This window comes from Podarcis filfolensis (assembly GCF_964270895.1).
Source record: "Podarcis filfolensis genome assembly, chromosome: 2".
Lineage (NCBI taxonomy): Eukaryota > Metazoa > Chordata > Lepidosauria > Squamata > Lacertidae > Podarcis > Podarcis filfolensis.
This window is the reverse complement of record NC_139605.1, coordinates 54,347,896-54,369,494: the sequence shown is the minus strand read 5'-3', so window position 1 is coordinate 54,369,494 and position 21,599 is coordinate 54,347,896. Positions and strand designations below refer to the sequence as shown.

Genomic DNA, 21,599 nt, shown 5'->3' with positions numbered 1-21,599 from the left:
AACATTTTCTTAGAAATAGAAAGTCGCTAGCATAGCTCCAAATTATATCTTTGGCTAGGGGTGTGTGTGTGTGTGTGTGTGTGTGTGTGTGTGTGTGTGTGTGTATGAGTGCTATAAATAAAAAGTAGTCAATTATAGCAGAAAATGGATCTTACAATAATACCCATGGCTTGGAAATTTTAGAAAATAAGCCCTATGTCCCCCCCCACACACACTTTTAAGAAATTGATCAAATTCTCAACTATTTTTGCATAGTAAATTCTTACTTGTTGTTACTCAGTTCTTCATATCCAGCTTGAGAAATGTCTTCCAGTTTCTGGCTGCTACAATTCTAGAAGTGATTTTCTCACAAAAATAATGTAAGCTGGAAACACTGTGTCCTTGGTAATCTCAGTGAACAGATTGATGCTAAATGTGATGATTTATACCGAGTAATTTGAGAAATGAAATTTAGGAATCCTCGCCATGAATCTGTTCTCCTAACATGATTATCAGATATAATGACCAGAGTGCTTCCCTGTTCCAACAGCTGTCAGGTACCTGTTTATACATATTAAAGTAAAGCAGCCATTTGAATGTTGTAGTTATTTTCTGACAGCATCCTATTTTTGTAGAATCTATGGATTGTCCTTCTAGATATTGGCATTGCCCATCCTTTTTTTGTTTACTGTCCCCCCGTAGCTCAAAAACTCAGGGCAGCACTATATATAAGCCTGATTATAACTCAGAATATGAATTTGCTTTCCTTCTTCAAAATTGGCTTAACCAATAAGGAAGATGATACTTCATTATTATTAACCATTTATCAGTCACTTTGTACAATAAAAAGTCTCAAAGTGACTTGGTAGGGGGATTGTTTCTTAACTCTTTCAGATGTTCCATAAATTCTCAATCACGACTGAATTTGAAATATTACTTTGGAATAAGAATTCCTTATACCTTTAGCAGCATTTCATAGCTGCTGTTCCAGTAGTCTGTCTGCAGCTTTATTCTCTTCTTCTTATTTGCATTTATACCATTACATAGTTCATCCTATTCTGGACATATAACAGAAGATAACTACCCCAAAAGAGGAAGTGATGGCAACAAATTTGGATGACGTTAGAAGAAGATTAGACAAATTCAAGGAAGATAAGGCTATCAATAGTTACTAGATACAATGACTGTGTTAACCCAACTACCTGAGGCAATATACCTCTGAATGCCAGTTAGTGAAAATGATAAGTGGGGAAAGTGCTGTTTGGCTCAGGTTCAACTTGCAGGCTTCCCACAGAGATCTGATTAGTTGTCTTGGTAGCATAGTTTAGATTTGTGTTAAATATGATTGACATTTACCACAGTGCTGCCCACCAACAAGATTTTATTTTCAAAACCTACATGTCTCTTTCACCAGTGGCCTGGAAACAGTTTCCCTGTTTCTTCTTCATCTCACTTAAGCTGCAGCAACCTCAGATGTTGTTTCCAGTAGCCGTGCAGCCACAAACAAGTTTCCCACCATTAAAGCTTCTTATTCTGCAGAGAGTCCCAAATTAATCTGAGCAGTGGCTCTTGTGTACACATGGCTCAAAAAAGCACTGGCACAAGGTTAGCCGTCAAACATAAGCAGAGGGCATACTGCAGAGCCCCTTCCCTTCTTTTGGATCAACTTTTGATTTATAATGTTTGGATTCTTTCTGACTCAGGATTGACCAGGTTCAGCTTCTGCCTGTTCATTAACTGTAGAGTTCGTGTGTGTGGGTGTGTGCTCTATATCAGGGCAGAATTTCTCTTTGACGTATTGTACATGAAGACCCCTCACTCTCAAAAAGCTACTTTACTTTTTGTAGGAAGTATGCCTGATGTACTGTCTTCTGCCAGTTTGGACTGCTGTAGCCAAACCAGTTAAAATATGTGGGGGTTTTTAATGTACCAGGAGAGTTTTAGAACGTCTCCTATTCAGATACAGAGAAAAGCCCAGAAATTTATTCAGTGTCTGGCCATATCGGTGAAGGCACCCAGGCGACAGGAGCAGGGGGCTACTAAGGATCTGTTGATGATGATGAAATCCACAGGGTTACTGTTGTCCTTGCCACCAGAGGGATTTATTTGGCATTCCAGGCACTCTTGTTGCTGCAAGTGCATTGCCATTTAATTCAGGGTAGAGAAATGAGTAAAGCAAACGATAATTGAATGTGTCTCCTGTTCTCGCTGATAGAACACCCACTGTGTGATATTTGTAAAATTTTAATACCATGACTTTCATGGTGGTCTGTTGTCAGTTGCCTTGTCATTTGGTTTTGACATCACTTTCTCTGCTAGTATGTTGCTGCTGTCCATTTGGGGTGAGATGCCTTTTTAGGTAGGGAAGAGGTGCAGAAAATAACGTGTCTTATCTAGTTTGCATCGCCTGCATACACGAAGCTGAATTGTTATCTCACTACCAAAATGACTTCAGAGTTAATGAACTGGCTCCTTCCTTCTTCAGACAACAGCCTTGAAAAGGAAAGAATTTAGCATTTCTTCTTAATAGAAAATTACTGAGTATGCCTTTTTTTTAATTGAAGAATTCAATTATTTCAAAAGGTTATTTCATTTTGAGGACATGTTTAGCTCCCTGTGTGGGATGGAGGGAGCAACCTGTATTAATTTTCAAAATCTCAGCTATCCAGGGTATTCATGCGCTTTTATTCTTTATAGTCACCAGGAGCCGAGGAAGATTAAAATGCTGCCAGTTCTGCCTTGTCTTGGTTCCTATTCTAAAATAGCCAATGTCTGTCATTTATTTTAAGCATAGATTACCTGTGATTGAAAACTGAAGAATGTTTGTATTAGATGATGGCATTAGTATAGTTGTTGTGATACTGTTGCCAGTCAGTGAAACAACTGAGCTGATACAAGGTTGTGTTACAAGGTTTATTTGCTATGCCTGAGTTGGGTGATCCATTTCAAATTATAGCCCTTGTAATAGAAAGGATATAAATTCCATAAACCAAATTGATAAGCGCGTTCAATTTCTCATAGTTAAGTAGCTGTAAGCACAGGCAGATCTTTCTCTTACCATTTTCTGGATCATTGATAAATCAATAGAATGAGCTGGATAAGGAACTGTAGAAGAACCACAAAACATGTTCACTTATCTTTCCTGTGAGGCCTGATTCATGTTAAGTTTGAAGTCCTTTGCCAACAGTGGTTCTTAACTGTGGTCCATGAACCACTGATGGTGTGCAGGCAACTTAAGTCAATTTAGAGCATTGACTTAAGGATGAAACATTGAGGCCAGCAGCTCATCTATGATGCGTTTGACCAGTTGTGACGTAAAAGGAAGAGAACTTTATTGGGAAGAAAGGCTGGTGAAGTGTGTGGCTGCAATTCTTGCAGTTCTTCTTTTACTTGTTATGTGCAGTCTGTGGCACATTCTCTTGTTAGCTGCAGTATCCAGAAGTGGTTTTGCACTAGCAGAAAGCACATGATTGTGTATAGTGGGGTACATTATCTTTTTGGGATTGATCCTGCCAGCTCCACTCCATGCCTTCTATGCTGCTCCTAAAGGTTGGGGAACTCTCTTGAAAACGTGGGATATGGCATGGAAGGCTGTCGTGGGGAGGAGGAAATACTAAAAACTGGATGGCTCAACTTGCATGAGCAGAAGCACTTTCCACTAGTACAAGGCATCATAAGTTACAGCCCAGTATCTTTTTTCCAGTAAAGAACTTCATTTGTGTGCATCTGAGTTCTAAGACTGAGCATTTATTTGGGTATCCTTGTGATATCTATGGAACTACTGTAGAAAACAGTGTGAGACGACAAGTTGCTCCTGCAGCTAAATTTGTTTGCACCAAGTGGCTAGGATTTCTTAATGGGAACTCCATTGTGCAGACAATCCCCAGCCATAGCAGGGCTAAGTGGTTCACCTGATGCCATGGTGATGAGGTATGATTGACAGGCGGGCAGCCTCCACTGCTAAAAATGGTCTTCAGGATGGGATCTCAGAATGCAGCTTGTCCCGTCTTACAACATCTCCATTAGCTACCATGTAAGCACAGCCCCTGACATCGTCTGAAGATGGCCCATTCTTCCACCCCCACCAGTGCCTTTCTTGCTTTTTGTTCCTTCCCCAGTGGCATTTAGGATTGGGAATTCTAATCTGAGATAGCCATGGTGAAAATTGAAGCAGGGCAGTGGTTATTTTGGGCTAGTTAATCCAAAACAGTTTTTTCTCTGGCTCTGTCAGTTATTTGCTCCTGCTTGCTTACTACTAGCATGTGCCTTCCCTCTTAAATAGCAGATTTACTCCTGAGGGAGTGTACCCTCAACAAGGAAAAGATAGGCCCTTGAGGGCTTTAGTTAATACTCGGTGCCTCAGGTTAAGAACTTAATTCGTTCTGGAGGTCTGTTCTTAACATGAAACTGTTCTTAACCTGAGATACCACTTTAGCAAATGGGGTCTCCTGCTGCTGCTGTGCCGCCACACGATTTCTGTTCTCATCCTGAAGCAAAGTTCTTAACCCGAGGTACTATTTATGGGTTAGCGGAGTCTGTAACCTGAAGTGTCTGTAACCCGAGGTACCACTGTACAATCAACCTGAATTAAGCTGAGAAACAAGTTTGTAATGGGGGGCGGGACTAAGACCAGGATATTTTAAGTGTCTTACTCTCCTGCCTGAGTGTTAAAGACACAGTGAAAAGCACTTGTCTGTATATCCCATTGGTATCAGAGGTATGGTAGGTGAGCAGCGGAGATAGGTCCTTCTTTCTAGTAGTGCCTAGATGGTCGAATGCTGTCCCTGGTGAAAGCTCCGGACTCCTTCCCTACTTTTCATGCAAGTCCACAGCTAAGGCCATTTCCCCCCCACTAACCTTTTAATCTTTGACTATTGTGTCCTATTAATGTAGCTACTTATACTCTTTAATGTTTTGCAGTGGTTTCATTGTTTTAAAGCTACCTTTTGACAGTGTTGTATATAGCATGGAAAAACAGGACAATAAATATAATGGAATTAAAAAAAATGTCACTAGGGTCAAATGCGTGAGAAGTTGGCATAATACAAGTTGGACAATGTTAGGAGAATTGCATGAGAAAAAATATTTGCCTTTTGCTTTCATCTGTGTGTAAATACTTTGGCGATCGTATCTTTGCATAATTGGATTGCGTGTGCTGGCAATATTGTGTTGCATATTTTGCCTCTGTACAAAGGGGGAGTAGTTTGATTAACCAAGAGATTACAACAGTCCTTTCCATGTAGCTTTCACACTTCTGTCTTCTTTAGTCACTCTTGTTATTCTTTCGGCAGTCGTTTTTGTAAAGCAAAATCTCATATTGATATAGGATCCTGCTGAGATTGCACTAAAAAGGCTTTCTGTCCTCTTCCTCTGGTTAGGGGAACCTCTTATTGCTGTGGGACTTGGAAGAGGTGTCCACGCTGTACGGTGGTACCTCGGGTTAAGTACTTAATTTGTTCTGGAGGTCCGTTCTTAATCTGAAACTGTTCTTAACCTGAAGCACCACTTTAGCTAATGGGGCCTCTTGCTGCCGCCGCGCCACCGGAGCACGATTTCTGTTCTCATCCTGAAGCAAAGTTCTTAACCCGAGGTACTATTTCTGGGTTAGCGGAGTCTGTAACCTGATGCGTATGCAACCTGAAGAGTATGTAACCTGAGGTACCACTGTAGTAATATGACCACTAAATAGTGACCATATTCATCTGTAATGCTAAAACAAAAACTAATACAGTAGCCCCCTCCCACAACACAGTTAAAAGGACAGTTAAAAGAATGTTAACCAGCCAAAGGCCTGTTTAAAGAGAAAGGTTTTTGCCTGGCATCTAAAAATATATAATGAAGGTGCCAGGCGAGCCTCCTTGGGGAGAGCATTCCACAAACTGGAAAGCCGCTGCAGAAAAGGTCTGTTCTTGTGTTGCCGCTCTTTGGACCTCTCCACTCTCGTGGAGGAGGCACATGAAGAAGGGCATCAGATGATGATCACAGGGTCTGGGTCAGTTTATATGAGGAGAGGCTGTCCTTGAGGTATTGCAGTCCTCAGACATTTAAGGCTTTATAGGTCAAAACCAGCACTTTGAATCGGGCCCATAAACTAATTGGCAGCCAGTGCAGTCGGGCCAGGATTGGCGCAATATGCTCAAATGGACTTGCCCTCGTGAGCACCCCAGCCACTGAATTCTGCACCAGCTGGACTTTCTTAACAGTCCTCAGAGGCAGCTCCTTGTATAACACATTGCAGTAATTTCTTTGAAACACAGCATTTTGGAGAGGAGGAGGAATGAGTTGTGCATTGGGTAGTGGCATGGTGGTGAGTGTGTGCTGTTTGTGTGGTTTGTATGTGTGTAGCATGTTCTCTGTATACATTGACCATGCCAGTCACTGGTATGTGACCCTTAGAGGGGTGGCCTATGTCAGTGTGGTCACTGGGCTGAAGAAGGTTCACAAGCCCTGACTGATAGGCATCACCGTGCAACCCGTTTATCTAATGCTGTTCTCTGAACCTGCCACCCTAAGTAGGAGTGGAACCATGGTAAAATACTATCCCCAACTCTGGAGACCCTCTAGTCCAGGCTTTCTCAACCTTGGATCCCCAGATGTTGTTGGATTACAACTCTAATCATTCCTAGCCAGGAGGACCAGTGGTCAAGGATGGTGGGAGTTGTAGTCCAACAACATCTGGGGACCCAAGGCTGAGAAAGGCTGCTCTAGTCAGATGCCATGGTCAATGCTATCAAAAGCCACTGAGAGATCAAGCAAGAACAACAGGGTTGTGCTTCCCCTAGATCACTCCCATAGAAGGTAATCCAAGGCAAATTCTGTCCCCAAACCAGTCCTGGATTAAAATGGGTCCTTCAAGAGGGTCTTTAGTAGGGCCACCAATATCACCCCAAAATCTAAAGTTGTACAGTGCTTTACCACCAGAAGTGGTATTTGTGACTAAGGGATAATTCTCAACTTTCTCAGAGTCCAAGTAAGGGTTTGTAGGAACAGTCACACTACTGCCCCCTTCAAGGCATTAGGCACCACCCCCAGGCTCAAAGAAATATGAACGATTTTCTTCCCATGTAATATACGTGGCATTAAAGTGCATGCTTCTAAGCCTTATTTGTACTACAGCATGACTGGACATGCTGCTTGCCCTTGGCACACACGAAGTCGAGTGGTAAGAAGCTAATCTCTTGGAGAGATGCTCTGAAGGATTCTTGTACCTCCTCTTTGGGGTACTGGAGTAATGACCAGGTTTGCTCCAGGGTAACAGGTCAGCCTACTATGCTGCAACTTACAAAAAACATTTCTGGTTGAAATCATCCTTTCATACCTTATATAAAAGAATGAAGCCCTGCTTCTGATGATACAGGAATGTATTTTAGTTATTGCCAGAATGAGAGAGTATGAAAACCCTTTCCTGTCTTGACAGAACATCAACTAAGACCATACTAAGACACAGAATGGCAGTGTCCAAGGGAAGTCCCATCATATTGGTAGTTTTGTGAATTTGATGACCCCCTCCCTTTAAATTCGTTATTCAATAAGTGCAAAAACCAAGCAATATGCAAATCACCAGCAGTGAATGTCAGGGTGCAGACTGGTCATTGTTCACCATCTTATATGGGTATCTTAGCTTCACTTGACAATGCTAACATATATAGACTACGTGTTTGTGTACTGTGAAATATCGGCATAGCTTCTCATAAAACTTTCTTCACTTCTTATAAAGAAGGCTGTTGGACTCCCCGGCCCGTTCATCTGAGTGCTGTCTTTGATAACTTTCCCTGCCTTAAAGTAGGATGTCACAACTATGCATGGAACTTTCATAATGCAAGCCTATTAATAAATAAAGGACACAGTTGTGAGAACTGAATGTACAGTTGCTTCCCTCAGGCCAAAACAATGCATTGCAGTGAAGCAGAAAAATAGCCCTGTGTACAGTCCCTCGTGTGCAGATTGATAGTACATAAGCAGTGTGCAGGGGACTCTTCTTGTCCACCTAAAGGAACTAGTAGCTCTTGAAGGCTTGGAGGTGATGATAGATCTACTGTTGAGACGGAGGTTGTAGCCATGGAGATGATTAAGTTCTTATACAGTGGAATCTTGGGTTGCGAACGTGATCGTGCGGGATGCACATTCGCATCCCGCAGTGTTCACAACCCGCGTCTGTGCACATGCAGGTTGCAATTCGGTGCTTCTGCGCATGCCTAAAGCGCGACCGCCGAAACCCGGAAGTAACTCATTCCGGTACTTCCGGGTTTTGGCGGTCCGCAACCTGAAAAAACTCAACCTGAAGCATCTGTAACCCGAAGTATGACTGTATATGTTTAAGGCTATTCTGTTGTATTTAACATATAGGGTGGAACATTCTTAAACAAGATCATCTCATTTTGTAGCTTATTCATTGACTCCTTAAACTCTATGCATCTTGTGCCATAGGAAAAAGTGTGCTTCTTAGAAAATCTTAGTGAAAGCAAGGACTTCAAGTGTGGAGACATTTCAGTTTTTTATAGATCACTTTTATTTTGTGTTTGGCATTCATGGTGAAGAGTCCCTTGATATCCTTTTTATGACATGCTGTAACGTATTAGAAGAACCTTGGCAGATTTCCCATAGCATTGTTTTCTTTCACAATTTAGAAGACACAGCACAGGATGTCTTTCTGTCAAGTCAAGTTGCTTTCTTGAGACAATTAATCCAGGCTGTTCCTTTTCTGTGCTTTCTGTGCTGGTAGAGAAATGAATATTTGAGTAGCTGCAATAGTTCATATACAGCTATCCTGTTGTGACTGTCCTTCCATTGTTGGACTGCAAATTAGTGTGCATTCTGATTGCCTGATTGAGCTTTTCACAAGAATCTGTCTGGTGACGAAATGTGTGGTGTAAACATGCCTAGTGAAACAACTGAAGGAAAACTTTGCTCCTGCTGCAGCTCGTTTTTACTGTGTATTGGTTGTAGTCAAGTGATTGTTTGGGCTGTTAGGAGTCCAGTGGATCCTGGCTTTTTTGTTTAATTTACTGGCATGGTTAAAGGAATTAAAATAATACATGGCTCCAAGTAGCAGTGAGCTACATGGTAGCAATCCATAACAGAAAGTGTGCATCTACAGAAACTACTCACTGGCTGCAATCATGCAGCATATTACAGAAAAGAGCTTGCAGGGTCATATCCAGATTACCCATGGGATTCCGGACAATATCAACTTTCCTGTAGCAAGAAGCGAGTGAGTCCTCTGCTGTAGAGGTAAGTTTGAATTACCCTCACTGACTGAGTAAATCCTATATAGGAATTATGCAAGGGTAATAGCAGAAATCTAAAGGGTCATGTGTAACCTCCTGGGCAGGGATTTCTAGCTTTCTGCCTTTAGCATTTAGGATTCTGGATAGCTCAGTTGGTTAAAGCGTGGTGCTGATAATGCCAAGGTTGCAGGTTTGATTCCTGTATGGGACAGCTGCATACTGTATTCCTGCATTGCAGGGAGTTGGAATAGATGATCCTGATGGACCTTTCCAACTCTACAGTTCTGTGATTCTATTACCTTTGTGTCCCTCAAAAGCTACCCTGAATGTCAGAATACCTCTCAAGCAGATTTCCATGAAGTGGAAAAGTCAATCATTCTGCTGACGTTGAATGCTAGCCAAAATATTTAGGTGCTATAACTCACATGTGGGCAACTCGCCGACTGCAACTCGCCGACTGAAACCTTTCAGAGTGCCCTATGTTGGTGCCCGAGTCACTCCCACTGCCAAATTCTTAATGCAAATCATGCTGTCCTCTCCCAGCTCAACAAATAGGAGTGTGTTTGTGGTGAGGAGAACTGGGTGGGAACTGTCCTTCCATGTAAATTGTGCTCTCCTCAGCCCATCATACAGCTGTTAGGTGGACTGACTGGTAGTGTGGGTGTAAATGGATGTGTTTAACTGTGATGGGGTGGCTGTGTATGTGTGAATAAGCATAATTGTGATGGGGTATGTGTGGCCCTGCCCACTGCCTTTTCTCACCCCATCTGCAAGCACACGGCTACTGGCCACCTAGTTATCTTTGGAGAGAAATAGCATGCTCCACAGCCTTTGTGCTTGGAGGGATTACTAGTGCTGCTTCTAGCCTCCCCTTTTCATTTGGCAAGTAAACAAAGCGGCTTACAAAAGTTTTTAAATATGCAATAAAATATACACTGTATGCAAAATCTAAAAAATAAAATCATATAGTTTAAAACCAATTAGCCAGATTAAGAACCAGAGATAGCAAACTTGAAGACTAAATCAAACAGTAGAAGCACGCTGAAATCAGAGGTCTTCAGCCACCTTGAAAAAGTGTGTCCAGTGTATGGGGAATGTTTAGAAGTTCCAGGTACTTCTACTTCAGTGCTCTCCACAATTCCTTTCTATTTTGTCACAAGCTGAATAAACTGTGGAAAGTAAGCGCCACAAACAGTTTTGCATTCAGATCTCAAGATAATGATATACAGTGCTATCTGGTGAAATCCAGTTTGGGCTCTGAGAATTATCAACACTCATTGTGGTTGGATCTAGACTTCTGTTTGTGGAAAGACCACGCTCCAGCAGAGGGTACCGCTGAAGGGAAGGGGGAGCAGAGAAAGTGGTTTTTTGGCATATTCTTTTGCAGTTCCACACTGTTAGAGGGGGTCTTACAACTCTCCCAAGTATGATTACCAGACATCTCTGGTTCCCGGGGACAGCCCCTGGATTTACCAATCTATCTCCAGACAAAATCCATCCGCTGAATGTCCCCGGATTTAATGTAATGTCCCCGGATTAATCATATGCCTGGGGACTTCCAGACCCTCCCCAGAGCCCAAAGCAATCATCCGCTACCGCTCCAGAGAGGGTCTCCTCGGGAGCTGGAGGTGCAGCTGGGCTTTGCTGCAACTCTCCTGTCTTTCAGCTGACGCACGAAAAGAAACCTCCCTCTCCATCAGTTCTGCAAACAGCCCTGCTCCTCCTGCTTGCTTGCTTGAGCCGGAGAGGCAAGGCTGCTCTTTGGAGAGGCAGAGCTGAGGTGCAGGGAAGAAGCCTCCCTGCATGACATCTCTGCAAGCTACCCTGTCTCTCCTGCTTGCTCATGAGGAAGAAGGAGCACTGTTTCACGCCTTTAAAGCCCCCTTTGCTGCATTCTGCCTGCTTCTGAGCTGAGCTACCAAGCCGGCAGAAAGCAGGATGCTGCCTTAAGCCTTCCCTTTGCTCTCCCAGACAGAGGCTGTTGCTTCAAAGTTAAGGGTGGTTGTGGAGGAAATTGTCTTGCCTCTTTTGCTCCATTCTGCATGTTTGTGAGCTACATTGGACTGCCTTGCCTCCCCTCTCTCTGTGTTATTGTCTGTCTCCCCATTTTTTCCTTCTTACCCATAAACTCTTCCCAATTCTCCCTTTGTCTTCTCACACATTTGGTTCCCCAACCCTATATATCATTATGTGCTGCTGCTTCATTTTTCTTCCCTTGCACCCACCCCCACTAGCAAAAAATAAAAGGTGAGAAATGTTTTATGTTTATTTTGGGGGTGTTTATTTTGGTTCCCCCGAACAGCTTTCCCGTTCCCTTCTTATTAAAAAATGAACCTTAAAAAAATTAAAATGAACCTGTAAAAAAATTAAAAGAGGCTACCTCTGCTTGCTTGCCTCCCTCCCCTTCCCTTTGATAAAAAGGGAGAGATTGGTGGGATGGGGCTGGGGGGGGGTACCTTCTGTGTCACAATAGGTGTAAATGGAGCAGGGAAGCCTTATGTTCTTTTAAGTTTTGGCTGCTCTTGTTGAGGTACCTCCATTGCAGGGGGTTGGCCTAGATGCCCCTCAGAGGTCCTTTCCAAATCTGTGATTCTGTGATCATCCCACAATCGTTTTCTCAAACTCCACTGGTGCCTGTGCAGGAGACCCCTGTGCGGGCAGGGCAGCAGCAGGAGGAAGGGGTTTATGCTAACGCTTACTCCTGAGTAAGCCTGTAAGGGATCGCAGTGTAAGGAGGGAGAGGGAGGGAGTGGAAGCACAGCTAGCCCTCCAAGAAAGCAGGCCGGGACCCAGAGGAAGGCAGCGCAACAGAGGAGACCACAGAAGAGAAGATATTACTACTTAATTTAAAAAAAATAACTTTATACACACACACACACACACACACACACACACACACACACACTATCTATCTATCTATCTATTAAAGTGTCCCTGGATTCATTGAAAAAAATCTGGTAACCTTACTCCTGAGTAGCTTTTCCGTGGACAGGGGGAATGAGTGCCTCTCCACCTCTTAACAGAGGAGTCTCATGGATGGAGTTCTGCCAACACATATTTGTTCATTTCACTGGCGCCGTCTTGCGCCTGCATTTCATAAAAGTTATTGCTGTCATCTTTGTCTATTCCTGGATTTTTATCACATGGATCCAAGTAACTGACATCTGGGATCTCCTTAATCACAAGAATATTAAGGACTGTTTTTAAAAGACCAGTTTGAAAGCTCATGGTCCAATGCTGGGTACATATTGTGGGTTAGATGTAGTTGTTCATTGGGGTTCTGAAAAGAAGTAATGATCAGGCCATTTCCTTGGCTACAACAATGAAGCAAGGGCATAAAATCCAAGTCCCTGTAGACGTTACTGTCTTTTTAAAGGGTAAACTGTTCACTGTGGTGTAAACCACTGAGCCTGGGCTTGCCGATCGGAAGGTCAGCGGTTCAAATCCCCGTGATAGGGTGAGCTCCCATTGTTCGGTCCCTGCTGCTGCCACCCTAGCAGTTCTAAAGCACGTCAAAGTTCAAGTAGATGAATAGGCACCGCCACGGCGGGAAGGTAAACAGTGTTTCCATGCACTGCTCTGGTTCGCCAGAAGTGGCTTAGTCCTGCTGGCCACATGACCCGGGAAAACTGTCTGTGGACAAACGTCAAATCCCTCGGCCAGTAAAGCGAGATGAGCACCGCAACCCCAGAGTCGTTTGCGACTGGACTTAACTGTCAGGGGTCCTTTACCTTTTTATTTATTTATTTGGAGATAATGAGAAAACTTAATCATTTGAAAGACAAGTACAACTGTTGCAAATGGAGACAAATTCCAAAAGGGTAACTGTGTTGGTCTGTCACAACAAAAACAAAATTGGGCGGAAGCTTAAACACTAACATGTATTTGTAGCCTATCTTTCCATAGGACAAAACCCACTGTTAGATCCATAAGTGGTAATTTAAGGGGCCTGGTATAGAGGAGAGAGGAGAAGGGGGAAATGTGTGCATTAAAATGAAAGGTCAAAGAGTCAGTAGAAGTTGGTATGTAACAGTACCCAGGAGAGCGGAAATGGAAGATTCAAGCAGTGTAGTGACATCCACTCATGACTAACAGCCACTGGTGAAAAGATGTAGCATGGTCACCAGTTTAAGTGGACACCTACAGAAGGTGTACTTTCCTTAATGAGTAAGCTGTTCTTAGGATTTGTAGAGTCCATCAAATGGCTAGATCACTGCAGCAAATATTGTCCCTCTGTAGGTATTTACTCACAACTGATCTTGCTATATCTGTTCATCACTAGTGGGAAACGTGGATCTTGTAATAATTTTATTGGGTTCCATGCAACCTGTACCATGCATAGGAGTGACACATCCACCACTATCTCTTCTGTATTTTGTCCTAGCTTTGTTAAAACAACGGTCACACATTTCCCCCCTACTTTTCTTGGGCTCTGGTCCGGAAAATAAGTATGCCGCAATAAATTTGTTACATCTTTGAGAAGACCCTCTGTGGCAGGAATGGTCAAGATGATGCCCTCTATATATTTTTGGTCTTCAGTTCCCAACATCACTCACCATTGGTCATGCTGGTTGTGGCTGTTGTGAGTTGTAGTCCTGTAACATTTAGAGAGCACCATACCCTTGCACTAAGGATTGTGTGAACCTGGGTGTTTGCAATTGAGCAGGGCTTGCAGAAGATGTAAGTAAAATTCTAAAAATGCCATTGAGAGCTCACAAAAGTTGTACCAAATGTAACGGCAAGGATTCCTGTATATAATATTCTTCCAGACTATAGTTGACTAGTTCAGGTTAGCAAAAGACGAATCTTGCATCTCAGAGAATGCTGCTTTTTTCACAAGAGCACAAGGGACTATTGGAGCTGCTATGTACTTTGTCCTACATTTTCCATAGTTGCCATAAGATCTGGGCAATGGCAATAAAATGAAAGCTCATACTAGTAACAACTAGTTCAGCTGTGGCCCTTTGATCCACAAAGGTCTAGTTTTAACATGCAACACAATTGAGTGAGTGCTCATCTGTTGGTAGAGGCATTATTTTTGTTTATTAAAATATTTATAGTCTGCCCTTTGTGAATGCAGATACAAGGATGGGGTACAGAACACAAAATAAAAACCAACTAATCAAATTTATAAAATAAACAAGACATAGTAAAATACACCATCAAAGAAATGAAGCAACAAATAGTTCTGCAACTGTAGAGACCCTAAGCTTATCTTGTGACACCCTCCTCCCATTAAAAAGTTTCTTAAAATTCTGTTACTGCTCAACCTGAGCAGTGCTTTGTAAGTTATCTCTCTGGATTCTCCAATATGGTACTGTCACATCTCCTTAAGTCTTCCTCAAGAACTAATTCCCCAGAGTGGGCACTTTGGCCCCCATAGAGTATCTGAGTTTGGAACTTTATCATCTTAGGTTCAGATTACAGTACTTGTTTCTAAGCCTCCTGTGACAAAAGGGAACCCCTTGAATTAGAAGTTTAAAAGTTTGTTTTTAAAATGAACCTATGCGCAATTTGGGAACAAACTCTGTATTTTTGTGTTTTTGTTTTTATTTAAATTTGACCTTTTAGGTTGAACATGTTTCCAAGGTGGCTTACAAACAGCATTTTTTAAAAAGACCACCACCACAAACAAGGGGGTATTCAGGTTTTATTCAGAGCAGACCAATTGAAAATCATTGTACCTACCTTAGTCATGTTCATTAATTTCAGTGGTTCTGCCCTGAGTAAAACTTAGATGAATACCACCCATTGACCAAACAATATTAGAAGTCATCAGGATCATTTACCACAAGGCATTTGGGGTTGGAGCAGGTCTTCTCACAGGACAACGGATTAGCCTTGGGAGTGGCCCAACTAGAGTAAGTCATAATGAGGTGGCCTTTTCCTGCTATGTCTTCTTTCCTGTAATATCACAGGGCAGTGTAAGAGCAAGAGAGATACAAAGCAGAGTTCACACTGCTAAAGATCTGTGTGCCTTGGCATGGTTATCTTGGCTAAATGAGGAACTGATAATAGTATATACTGAAAATACAATGGTTCTTCATTGACAAAGTGTTTGGGAGTAGCACTGTACAAGTTGAAATTAGCAGACATTCAATCTTTGGGGGTTGGGTCTGAAGTCCAGGAACCTCTCCCCCCATTTTCAAATCTTTGAAATGCTCTGTTAGGCTGACCCTGTGTTTTGTCCTTTGACAGCCATCTAATTCCTATCTGCATGATCACAGTAAGTGCTCTATAATGGTGTGCCCACATAGTATGGGGTGACTGAAAATAGAATCTAAATAAGAAGATGTTGAGCTATAAATTCTATTTTTTATACATTTTGCTGTGATTAATGCCCTCTCTCCCAGGAGCCCCAAACTGTGGCTCCATTTGTAACTTATGTATGTCTGCTGCTTCTCTGTATGTGTCTGACTAAATTTTATTACAGCATGTGTGTTAAGATTCCATACCAGAACAGCATGGAGAACCTTCCTCTGCTATTATGACTTTGGTGATTTGCCTCTTCCCAAGCATGACTTTGGCCAGCATTTCAACCACTTCCTTGCACTTCTCAGAGTGCAAGCAAGAGAAAGGAGTGTTGGAAGTATTCTTCATTGGAGAGCATTCTAGAATTTGTATATTTGAGCCCTATGTTTTTCAAGTGGTGTTTTTTTTAAAAAACCATTTTTATTGATTTTCCAATAAAAAAACATCCAATTAAATATCCAATCATAATACTTCAATTAAGTGGTGTTCTGATGAAACCTGGACTTCCTCATTGAGAAGAAGATAATAATGGCATACAAGCTCGCCCACTAGAAGTTATCTTCCCCTGTGATGTGCAGCGATCGGGATGTGTGCATTGGTGTCCTTTAAAATGCACTGTTATTTCACACAGGACCATGATGAGTATTGGTAAACCTGGCAAGTGCTGCTTCTGAGCAAGATGTGCAGGCTAAAACACACTCCAGATTTTTCTGCAGCTGACAGAGAGTTTAAGGCATATGTTTGAGGGTTGCTCAGCAGGTGTTGAAGTGTAAAATATTTCCTGAATTTACATTCTTACACATTTATTTGGGAATAAGTCCCATTGAATTCAATAGGAATGTTTCCAAATTTTACCTTTTACAAAAATGGAGAAGACCCCAAAATGGCTGAAAACATATTTGTACAGTGGTACCTCGCAAGACGAAAAACGCGCAAGACGAAAGGGTTTTTCGTTTTTTGCGATGCTTCGCAAGACGATTTTCCCTATGGGCTTGCTTCGCAAGACGAAAACGTCTTGCGAGTTTGTTCCCTTTTTTCTTAAAGCCGCTTGAAGAGGCGCAGTTGCGACGGACCGTGCTTCGCAAGATGAAAAGACTCGCGGAACGAATTAATTTCGTCTTGCGAGGCACCACTATACTAGGGAGTAGCCATACGCAAAATGGGGAAATGTCTGAAAGCAAGTGCTAAAATGCTATTTTGGTTATAAGGTGTTTAAATATTAAGAGTGGAATCCAGCTGGTGCTCTTGTGCTCTCAGAAGGGCTTTTGATCCAGTGGACCCATCTGCTAAGAGACGAAGAGGGGAGGCAGTTTTTGCCAGTGCCCCTGCAGCCCCCCCAAATTGGGTTTTCTATTAGCAGAGGCTTTTGCTGGATCAAGAGCCTTTCTGGGAACACCTAAGCAATAATTGGCTGCCCGTTTGCAGGATGCTCTCCGCAGGGAAGCTTGCCTGGCACCATCATTATATATCTTTAGGCACCAGGCAAAAACATCTATAACCAGGTCTTTAACTGTCTGTGAGCTTTTAGAAATGGGTGGGATGTATTAATGTAAAATGCTCTGCACTTGTATCTGTAGGGAGCTTGGTTGTAAATCATTTTGGGTTGCCTTGGGCAAGATAAAGTGACAAACAACTTTAACAACAGCAACAACAATGACTGGATTGCACCCTGAGCTATTAGTAAATATACTACTTAAACGAACAAGTGTGATACTTCTTTAACATTGTAATGCTTTTTTTTTTTAAAAAAAGTTTCCTATCACTGCCTTTTAAAATTGTGGTGAATGGGAAAAGGGTTTTAGTAATATTTAGAAGGACTTTTGAGAGCCACATTTGTGGTAATAAGTACATTTTCTTATTTGCTTTAAGCAGACTAATTATCCATCTTTTTGGAAGAGTGTCTCCAACACTGAATAGCAGCTGCAGTTGCTTTAAATCTCTAATTGTTTTGGCATTCATGTGTGTGCTCTCCCATCCAATTCCCTCAAAGTCTTCCCTGTGTGAGTAAAAGAGCTTCCTCTGTGTGGAGCACAGAAGAAAGAGGATTTTTTCTGTGGGATTGGAAGCCCTGGAGAATTCACAGTGATCAGCCAGAGTTTCTGGCAGCACAAGACTCATGCTGAACTGACCAGCCAGAGGGGATTTGGGCAAAAAAAAGGAGACAAATTTAAAGATAGGAGCTGTTCAAATGAATTGTACCCTAACCTAACTCCAGCATGACATAGATACTAGCATGGACAAAAGATAGCAAGATGTTCACACACACAAAGCGAGACACTGTGAAACATCCCACACCTGGCCTACAGTATATAAATAGCAAATTCACAGTATTAGGAACTGCCTGGAAACACCCTCATTTAGCTTGACACTGACTCTAAAGGTAAAGGTAAAGGAACCCCTGCCCGTACGGGCCAGTCTTGCCAGACTCTAGGGTTGTGCGCTCATCTCACTCTATAGGCCGGAAGCCAGTGCTGTCCGCAGACACTTCCGGGTCACGTGGCCAGCGTGACAAGCTGCATCTGGCAAGCCAGCGCAGCACACGGAACGCCGTTTACCTTCCCGCTGGTAAGCGGTCCCTATTTATCTACTTGCACCCGGGGGGTGCTTTCGAACTGCTAGGTTGGCAGGCGCTGGGACCGAACGACGGGAGCGCACCCCGCCACGGGGATTCGAACCGCCGACCATGTGATCGGCAAGTCCTAGTCGCTGAGGTTTTACCCACAGCACCACCCGCGTCCCACTGACACTGACTCTAGGCTTTCCCTATTATAGCACCCTTGCTATAATTTAAAAGAGTGGTGGTGGGGAGAACATCTGAAGCAAGCAGCAGAAGAAACTGGGTGTTAGCATGTCCTATTGTGTACAGTTTTACAAACATGTTATCCACTTGGTTAAACAGGTGGCAATTTCCTCTTCTCACCTCTTCCTGTGTAGTTCTCACCTGTCCCAAATGTCTGGATTGATGTAAAGGCAAGCTGATGAATTTAGCAGCCACCCATCAGATAGGGAGAACAAAGGGAGGAATGTCACACTTTCAGTTTTTCCATCAGCACAAACATTTCAGCTCACTACATGCATCAATCCCTCCTCTCCTCCCACCACATGCTGTTCTGGGGGTTTGTCTGATCTTCCCCAAGCCAGTTTGTGGGTGGGTGGGAGAGTGGAAAGCCGCATTGTGCGGGTTTCTATTAATAGGGCCCAAATTGTAATGATCAAAGTGTGCCATCCATTTTTAAAAGTTGTGGAATGATTCAACATTAATCAACCTTAGCCTTGAGCATTAGACTACATTGATTGTGAAAGTATTATAAGATAAAGTGTGAAGAGTTGGGCAACATTATTTTCTGTTAACATTACAATTCAGAAGGATTTTTCTGTGAAAGTAATACTATTTCTTGACACTAATTTTTATTTCAAAATGGCAGTCGTATGGTAACTGTGTTGTAAACCAATTTACACTTAAACTTGAATGATTAATCCCTGAAGATGTATTAAGACCACATATCTAGATTTCAATTAAGGAAACAATGGCAAGGGCTCCAAGCATCACACAGCTGCTAGTATATGGAAGTGAGCTTTAGGCTTGCTTTTCTTAAGCAGCAGTCCCCGTCCCCCCCGCTCATCCATATTACATGCCATGAGACGATCTTCAAAGCAGTTTGAGATATGGGTGTGTATATCAGATCTTTGAAATTAAGTTCGCATCATTCCAGGTATTTAATTCCTAGTTGTTGCTTTTTGTAGAGCAAAGCAGGTTTGGAAGGACAATTCTGTACTGCACTTAAACTTACCTGCACTTGCCTCTTTCCCCAGTTGCTTTTTCCTCGCCTCGTTCATGGGGTTTTAGAAACATATCAGCAGTGCAAGGAGAGGGGTGGTTGCAGTGGGTGAAAACGGTTTAAATACTCTCTGTGCTTCTCTGCTGAAAGTGGATGCGCCAGAAGCTGTTTTATACATCTCTGTGTTTAACATGTCATTTGGCCCTTATTATTAATGCTTTATAATCCAGAAATGTAATGGTGTACATTTTACACCCACCCATCGGCTCTTCTTATTTCTTATTTTTAAAAAGAAAGAGTATGTGAGTATGGCTGATATCCAGTGATATCTGCCCACTTGTTCAGTGACAATCCACTTGTGCAAATGGGACTTCCTGTTTTTTCCCCCCTTGCAGTCCTGTGTACCCCCAAAATCTGTGACAGAGGGTCCCCCAACCCTCCAGGGCAGTTGGGGGCTGCAGGTGGAAGGGGAGAGAAAAGAGAAGTTCCTTTGCGTGAGCAGATGCCTTCCCATGCTATATTGGCTCTCACCCTTTGACTATTACCAGAATGTGCCATTTATGGTGATGATCTGTCTGGGAATAAAACTCTATGTATCAGAGACTGCTTGAAAATCTCTGCGTATAATCTGTTTTGGGAATGGAAAATAGAAGCAGCATAAAGACACATCTTGGGCAGAGCGCGGTAGAAGGATGCATGTGAGCAGGGGGAAGGCTAGGATAAAAATGTAATAAGAAAAATTATTCTTAAAATAAGAAGTGAAATGTTAAACATCACTTAGGTGCTTCATTCTCCTTCCTTTAAAAATGTGCTACAGAGATGAGTTTTAAAGCTATAGTCTCTGAGATAGAAATAGAAAAGGGTTCAAAAAAACCAAACCCACCCAACACCTTTTCCCTGGAGTGTTTTCCTGTGATGGCAAGAAGTTGGTGAGCAGGCTAATGTAGTTTCTGACTTCTTGAAATTTTGAGGGATCCAAGGTCAATGCAGCATTGCTAACACAGCCACTATTAAGCGGTTCTTATAAAGAAAGAAAAGCTTGTTGTTGATGACTGCATCTGGTAAGTAGTAACTATGTTAATAAAGTAATATAAAAAATATGCTAATAAGTAATATAGCTATGTTATTGTTCATGAATGCCTTTTGTGTTTCAGGAGATCAGCTGTTTCCAGGTTGGAATCCACCTCACATTTAGGACTATGTGGAGCACAACGAAACTGTGATCTTCAGTTTGAGAATCTGAATTGGAACATCAGAGTATAAAAACACAACAAACCGAAGAAATTCGTATATTACTGCTGTTAACAAATTAGCCTTGATAGACAGGAAATACTTTGCTTGTCATAATCTGACTTAAGTAAAAAATTGTTGTAAAAACAAAGGCTCCTGGTTTTTCTTTCATTTGTGTAGGACTAGAAGAATACATGCATTTTCATTTAATATATGACTGATAAATCATACTTTGAGTAAGCATGATAGCTAAAAGCATTTGGAAATAACAAAATTAGCAGAAGTAATGCTTGGTACCTATTTAGAAGTGTACATGTTTGCGTAAGACTTCTCAAAGATTTGATGAATACAGTACAGACATTTAGTCGCAAATTTGCATAGGTCAACCCTTTAACAAATTAATGAGCACAGGAGGGCATCAGAGTTTTAGCATCAGAGTCTGACAAAGTCTAGGTTGAGGGGGAGGCATGTTGTACAGTGTTCCTGTCTGTGAAATGAGCTAACAGCTGGGCCAGAGGTTATCCCCAGAGGAAGATACAATTTAGGGAGCCAATCAGAAAAGACCCTCAAATTTTGAAGGGAAAAAGTCAGAGTAGATAAAAGGCTGTTGTCTGAATGGGCTAGTGGGGAAAGAAAGGAAGGAAGAAAAACTAAACTCAGGGTTGACCTGGAATTAGAAGCAATATATCTGTGTATGTTGCTTAGTCTTAGCTTAATAAAACTTTACAATTAGTTTAACTTGCTTGATCTGTCATTGCTTGCTTTAGTTTGGGTTGACTCCAGAAATGCATGTCTTCAAATATGGTAGTAGGATATCTGCTGGGGCTACACTATAAACCTTTTCACCACAGAATCCTCACAGATGATAAAACTGACTAATGGAACTTGAAGGGAGATGATGTCTGAACCAAATTATAGAGAACAGGTTTGGATTTGGATATCCATGGGGGGGGGCGGAATACTGGTTTTGTTGCTAATTTAAATAGAATATTATTGGAGTCACTCGTGAATACCACTTGGAATGGAAATTACAAATCTATCTAGGGAGTGAGTAGGAAATTGAATCAAGAAAAACAAATTATATCTGCTAGGCACCTTTTTATCTTTGCTGTCATGGGACATATGCATTTCT

At 42.1% G+C, this 21,599-nt stretch overlaps 1 protein-coding gene and 1 long non-coding RNA gene across 8 annotated transcripts in view; both read left to right on the top strand.

Moving 5' to 3' along the window:
• Positions 1–21,599, top strand: part of RBM6 (RNA binding motif protein 6) — a 54,743-nt gene that overhangs the window by 18,029 nt on the left and 15,115 nt on the right. The gene's annotated exons all lie outside the window — the stretch shown is intronic.
• LOC310757864 lies at positions 854–20,618 on the top strand. The gene is made up of 3 exons (XR_014545511.1): positions 854–16,367; positions 16,600–17,838; positions 18,215–20,618. It is a non-coding gene; the product is annotated as an uncharacterized lncRNA (long non-coding RNA).